This window comes from Lycium barbarum, chromosome 7, assembly GCF_019175385.1.
Source record: "Lycium barbarum isolate Lr01 chromosome 7, ASM1917538v2, whole genome shotgun sequence".
NCBI lineage: Eukaryota > Viridiplantae > Streptophyta > Magnoliopsida > Solanales > Solanaceae > Lycium > Lycium barbarum.
In genome coordinates, this window is record NC_083343.1 from 63,357,220 (window position 1) to 63,364,269 (window position 7,050).

General features: G+C 35.9%; 1 pseudogene; it reads right to left on the reverse strand.

Annotated features, from left to right (window-relative positions):
• Positions 1-1,797: 1,797 nt before the first annotated feature.
• On the reverse strand, positions 1,798-3,705 carry LOC132601508 (anaphase-promoting complex subunit 8-like; annotated as a pseudogene).
• Positions 3,706-7,050: the final 3,345 nt, after the last annotated feature.

Genomic DNA, 7,050 nt, shown 5'->3' on the forward strand with positions numbered 1-7,050 from the left:
GTTCATTAAGGTCATTGCAATTAAACTTTTCCTGAAAGGTTTGCAAACACCTCAACTCTTACTTACTTTTAGCTTCCCGAAAGCATGACCAAACAATCTATTACTCTCTTTTGAAAACAACTTTCTGATTACTCTCAATATCTAGACTTAATTTTTTATTTGACTCCAATCACGAAATTGGAATCCATTATTATAATTTGCAGTACTAATACAGTAATACCCGTCAAGATCCAACTTTAGCTATTTGTTACATTGTATTCTGCTTATGTTGAAATTCTACAACCCTTCAGTTTAATGCATCTCTTATCTTGATTATAAAGGGCTGCTTTATTTTGAACCAACAATACCTATTTTGTTCTTAAGATATATTTCAATTTGGGAAAAATCGACCAGCCACACCTCAAAGGCTAATAATATTTCTCAAAACTAAATATAATGGAAAAAAAGTAAAATTAAATTCTACCTTATTTAGATCTAGAAGCTATACCAACTTTCAGTGGATCATTCACACACAAATAACTTCATTAATCAAAATAGGCAATATCGTCATTATATAGCCCAACAACTCACCCAAGCATAGGAAGTCTATGTTGCTTGGACTTTCCGTTTTAAATATATATAGATAGATTGATGATATAGATATATAAACCTGTCTTCAACTCAAATCACTATATATCCAAGCAAATCGATATTAAAAAATTTCCTCTGCAGATGTATCGAAGAACCACTATCTAGTAACATTAGTGTGCTAATTCTTGTCAGAATACCTAAGGATCCACTTTCCCGGCTACCATTATTATGGTTGCCACATAAGTACCAACCAAACATGGCCGAAGTATACATTATCTATACACATCGACTGTATATGTTGTGTATAAGTATGAATAGTATATGTATATTTAATATACTTTATACACTACCTATACACTGTGTACATATTTTGTAAACTAGACGTCGAATGGTATTTTACTGTAATTTTCCCTAGAAAAAAGTACAGGGGAACAAAATAAAGCAAATGTTTATAAGTAGTTTTAGCAGTAACCGTGCCATATTTGTTACAACAATGAAACAGTGCCATCAATCAATAGCTTTTTCACTGACCCAAAGAAGTTAATCACCGGTAGAAAGAAAAAAAAACAAAGAGAAGTTAATCACCAGGATTTAAAGAAAAACAAATTTTGAGACCTAAAGTCCTGTCTGTTTTTAAGCATACTGATGCATCTGTGAATGGCAGAATTTGTCAATGGGATTCAATTCTTTAAAAAAAAAAAGAACTAAAGCTAAAAAGTTCAGAAATTGTAGTCAGCGAAAATTAAACCTGTATCCTCAGAGAATTTGAACCCACTTTACCACTCAGCTAAGCTTTTGGCTTGTGTCAAGGGGATTCTACATTTAATATATATACATAAAAAAGGAATTTAACCCTATATACACGAATGTAGTTTTCCAAAGAAGAGGGTTCGGATGAACCCCCTAGCCTCTTACTAGATTCGCCCATGCCTGGAATGTTTGTAGAAGATGGGTTGCTCCTTTAATGCAAGTTTTTGTGCCAGCGTTTTGTGCTAACCTAATTGTTATCTATTCAAATGGTTTTCTTGAATGTGCTACACTAAATGAACACTTACAAGAGTTGTAACACAATTACTGCTCACACTTCTGGTTCTGTAAGCTTCTTTCTTGTCAAGTGAATTTCACTCATATTGTCCCATTTAATTTTCGTGTGGTTCCTCCAACCAGTGAAGTCAAACATCATCCATAAAACTCCATCTTCATGTGCTACTATAATAGATCACATCCTCATGCTGAGATACTAGAGCTGTCCAAGTTCCATCTCCTTCGAGCTATTTTCAACTGGAATAGAATGTTTCCTACTGCTGAGGAAGCTGAAAGCTTCAAAAGAAGAGATTCCTAGACACATTATCACTAGGAGATACTAAACACTTCTATAAATGCAACCAAGAGGAAGCGACTGAAATATCACACAAATACCAGATTTCCTGGAAACATGAATGATACAATAACATTAACTAGTGTTCATGGTCCAATAAACCTTTTCTCTTGCATCTCCAACAAGCAGAACGTCTCATACTAAAGACACGTTTCTTTGATAATGAAATCAACTATAATTAACGATGCCTTTTGATATTGCAGTGAGACGTTCACAAGCATGAACACACTCACCAGTAACCTTACATATGACAAAGTTTCTTTCATAATACTGCAAATAGCAAAGATACTTGGGGTGGAAAATGCTCAACATCCATTTCATATCTTATTCCTCTGACTAGACTTTTTGCTGTCTCTTTCGCCTGCATCAATAACCAAAATGGATGATGTTCAAAGATTTGCTCAATAGGTGCACAATTTAACTTAAACATTGAGCTGATGACTCTTCATCTAAATAGAAACAAGAAGGTAACATAAGCTACTGGGCCAAAATAATAAAAAAGGAGGGTGCAATAAACCTCTGCTTCATCAAATCTCTTTTGAGTTTTATAGTATCTGGCAAGGAATATTAAGGCTTCAACCATGTTTGGACCTTCTCATTCTTCAACTTCCATCCTTTCCAACTTCTTGTAGTAAAATGCCGCTTCATCAGAACGGCCGAGTTCAGCATGCAGTTTTGCTGGGTGGTGAAGTGCAATTGCTTCTCTATCGTTACAACTCGCAGCCCTTCTGTAACATTTGATTGCCTCTTCAAGCATATGAAGTTATTTTGTCTCATAGCATTGGGCCATACCAATCCATATCCGAGAATCATTAGGCGGCAAGAACACTGACTTTTTAAAGTAGTTAAGGGCATAGAAGGGCATTCCCATCATCTCATATGCTTGCCCTAACCCATACCACGCTCGATAATCACATGAGTCTATGTCCACAGCCCACCTATATGCATCAACGGCTGCTGGAGTATTTTTCATCTCTACATAGTAATGTCCCCCATAGTGTCCAAGCTAACAAATAATTTTTGTTTAATTTGAGCCCCCTCCGAAAATACATAACCGACTTCTCATGCTGCCCCTTCAAACTGTAATAGTTCCCAATAATGCAACAAGACTCTGGCCTGTATTTATCTGTCAAGAATACTCTGTGTGCTAGATAACTTAAGGCTGAAAAATGTTCCTTCGCATACAGCACATTGGAATACATATCCATGTCTTCAATCCTGTAAGGGTCATTTCTTAGAAGTTCCTCAAATATGACTTCCACTTGGTCAAATTCTCTCAGGCTGTATTGAGCTTTAGCGATTTGGGCCTGGATATAATTGCTAAAGCTAAAATTACCTTTCAAGTGCTTATATTTTTCCAATGATTCACTGTGCATACAGAGTTCTTGGTAAGCACTGGCTAGGAAGAAGTCTTTCATCCAGTGGTTATTAAGATTCAGACTCTTCAATGTCTTAATGTTAGTGCACAGTGACTGCAACTCAGACCAAGCACTCCAGTTCCAAGGATAAACATTTACAGACTCAACAAGAACTGTCCTAGCAAGATTGCCATTGCCTTTCTGCTTAAGAACAAGACCATGCAAATAAAGGCAGAAAGAGTCTGTTTTTCCATTTTTGTAAAGTGTAGACAATTCCCGGTCAAGAGAAACCAAATCCTTGTTCACAGCATCACTTTTACCTAAGGGTCCCTCAAGTTCAATCATTTCTTCTTCTTTTCGCTTTTCGGTAGCCTTCAAGAAAAAGCAAGAAGCAGAGGTAAGGATCAAGGATCATCTGGTACACGTTTAAAAAAAAAGGAATAAAGCTACTTAAGGATGGGCAAAATTGTTTTGATAATTATAGAAGTTCGATAACATTTGAGAACCAAAACTAAGATGAAATTTATTCAAATGGTGGCACTGGTAACATTTTCAAGGCAAAAGGCAAACAGAAATGGGCAAACTAGTAAAGGTGCCGACTCAGAATAGAACAAGATTTGATACCGACTCATCCATTTCTTTCCTCAATGGCTAACTGAGAAACTTGATTGAGGAGAAGAAGATTGAAAATGAGAAAATTGGAATCCACTAACTTTCCTCCCTTTGACCAATTTCTGTTATCAGTTACGTTAGGGATGGAATTTAAGAAAAGGTGGTTAAGGGCTATTACATTTGTATTAATCAGAATTTTCCTCAAATGAATTCTTTTGCTTCTATCTATGACCAGACTTCATCAAAGATTGGACATTCAGGAGTAAGTTCGAGTCACAAAATAGTTAACACTGGTTTATTATTTTTCTTTGCAACTGTTAACACTGGTTTATTCTTGAATTCATGAGTGAGGTAAATCATATGGAATAAGGAATAACAGAAGGTTAAAAAATCAGATGAAGAAGTGACAAAACAACTCGAATGAAAAACAAATTCAAGTAAACTCCATTGATTCAAATAAATTTTCCAGTCCAGACAACACCACTTATAGGGAAAGCTAAGAGATATAAGAAAAGAGACAAACATCATCATTCAAAGTTCGATGAGAATTATAAGTTTAACTGAGATATTTAAAAAAAAAAACAACTTCGGTGGTTACACAAGAATGATAAGATGCTAGACTTCAGGGATGAGACTTAGAAGCAAAGTTGAAGGAAAGCTGTTGAAAAAAGTGAAAATAAAGGAAGCTATAAAAGACCATTCACCCTCCCTCTTCCAGCTTGGAGAGGAGCAAGCCAAAGGAACAAGCAAACGAGAAGAACGGAGAATCATATATAAACTCCAGATGCACTAGGAAGTCGACACCCAGCAATATAAAGGCTCCCAAAAGCTTAGCAATCTTTTTCTTGAACAGTTGAAAAGACAACACATAAATAATAGAGCTTTCTAATTGGTGGATTTCTTTCGTCTTTAGAGCCAACGGATCTAGAAACAAAAATGTCCACTTTCCATTAAAAGAAATCTCTACCCACATATACTACCAGAATGTTCTATTAACTTTTTTTTTAATGACGTGAGGTGTTTCGTTAATAAAAAACATCACATAGATGCATAGTTACAAGAATTTTAAATGCAGAAACAAAACAAAATTGTTGGTCCCTTTACAGTGTGTCAATCTAAGAACAGGAAGCTACCAAAATCCAAAAATTGGTCAGTACTAATTACGATAGCTAACAATATAGCAAAAAACATTGAGTAAGCATTTAGCTTTGAGAGAGTGATTTAGTGTTGAGGTTCCATCAAAACATCTACTATTCATCCTATTCCGTATACACCAAAACATTAGTTGCAGGGATTATCAAGCTCCAACTCGTATGTGCCTCTCTCATATTCTGTGGCATGACTCAATTCAAGCCAAAAATACAGTAGAACATCCACAAAGGCTAGTGGACATTGGGTAGTGTAAAAACAAGTGGTTGACAATTTCTACATTCTCCATACATAGTAACACTTGTTGACCAGCTGAAAACCTCTTCTGTTGAGATCGTCTTGGTTAAACAGGCCTCATCGAGAGCAATCCAATTAAGGCGCAAAACTTTAATAGGTATCTTGGTCTTTCATATTAATTTCCAAGGCCATCTATCAATCACTTGGTTCTGAATACCAGAATTATGAAGGCTTCTTTATTCCCCCAACATATGGTGTCTTGTTGACTCTCATCAAATGTTGTACCCCTCTATTTTTGCTAGCAAATCCATCAAGCCCTCCATTTTCCAGTCTTTTACAGACCTTCTAAGACAAAATCCCAATTACTGTCATTTATGTTTGTGCTATGGATGAATTCTTGGCTAAAGCAATCTGAAACAGGCTAGGGTGCTCATCCAGTAATTGAGTGATTTGTCTTTCAGAATCTAATGTGAGCTCCATTGCCTGCTTTGAAATAAGTATTCTAAAAACACTTATTCCCTAATTTACTGATGTACTTCCAAGGACCTACAAGGTACATTAGAACTTCTACTGCTCCAATTGTCTTTTTTTCCATGCTTGACCTTGATCACGTCCTTCCAGAGGCTTGATTCTCCTGTGCCATACCTCCAAAGCCATTTCATAAGTAGACATTTGTTGTGAACAACTAAATCTTTGATTCCCAAACCTCCATTGCATTTTGGTTATCTGACTGTATCCCACTAATTAAATGGAATTTGTGAGAGCTGTTATTTCCTTCCTGAAGGAAATCCCTCCTGATTTTGTCCAATTGCTTTAACACCTTTATTGCTTTAACACCTTTTTGGGGATGGGGAACAATGAAATGTAGTGTGTTGGCATGTTGTAAAGCACACTATTGATGAGAGTTAATCTGCACCCATAGATAGATATTGAAGCTGACAAGCTAATCTCTTTTTAAATTTTCCAATAACACCATTCCATATCTCACAATTTTTTAATTTGGAACCCAATAGGAGACCTAAGTATGTGGTAGGTAGTGTCCCAATACTGCAACCCCGTCCCATGATACCTGAAAGCTCCTATATAAGCAAATGGTTAACAGGATAGATGATACTTTTTGGCACATTGACATGTAACTCTTACAGAGCTTCAAAAAAGAAAGGTGTTAGGTTCAGGTACATAACTTGTGATTTTTCTGCCTCATAGAACACTAAAGTATCATCAGCATTCGACAAGAGAGATATCATTAGCTGAAGGTTTGTAATTGTTTTTGAGAAACTACTACTCCCTCCGTCCCAAAAAGATTATCCTCTTTTGACTTGACACAAAATTTAAGAAATAAAGAATGGCTTTTGAAATGTGTAGTCTAAAACAAGTCTTAGATATTTGTGTGGCTGTAAATCATCTCATAGAGTTAAATTGTTTCTAAATATAGAAAGATGACAATATTTTTGGGACAGACTAAAAAGGAATGGAGGATAATCTTTTTGGAACAGAGGAAGTATATCTTTGGACCTTCTAGTGCAATTGAGTTTTTTATTTTCAAACTAGCATACGTTAAAGTCTCCTCTAATCACCCATTGGTCACTCAGGATACCTCTTCTTGCTCTGAGCTCCTGCTGTAGTTCTACCCTCTATACTGGTATGTGGTCCTGTAAAAGACCACATGATGTCCTCCTGTAAACTTTCAAGTATATAGGTAATTATTTAATTGCCTTGATAAGAGTCAATACATTTCCAGATCAT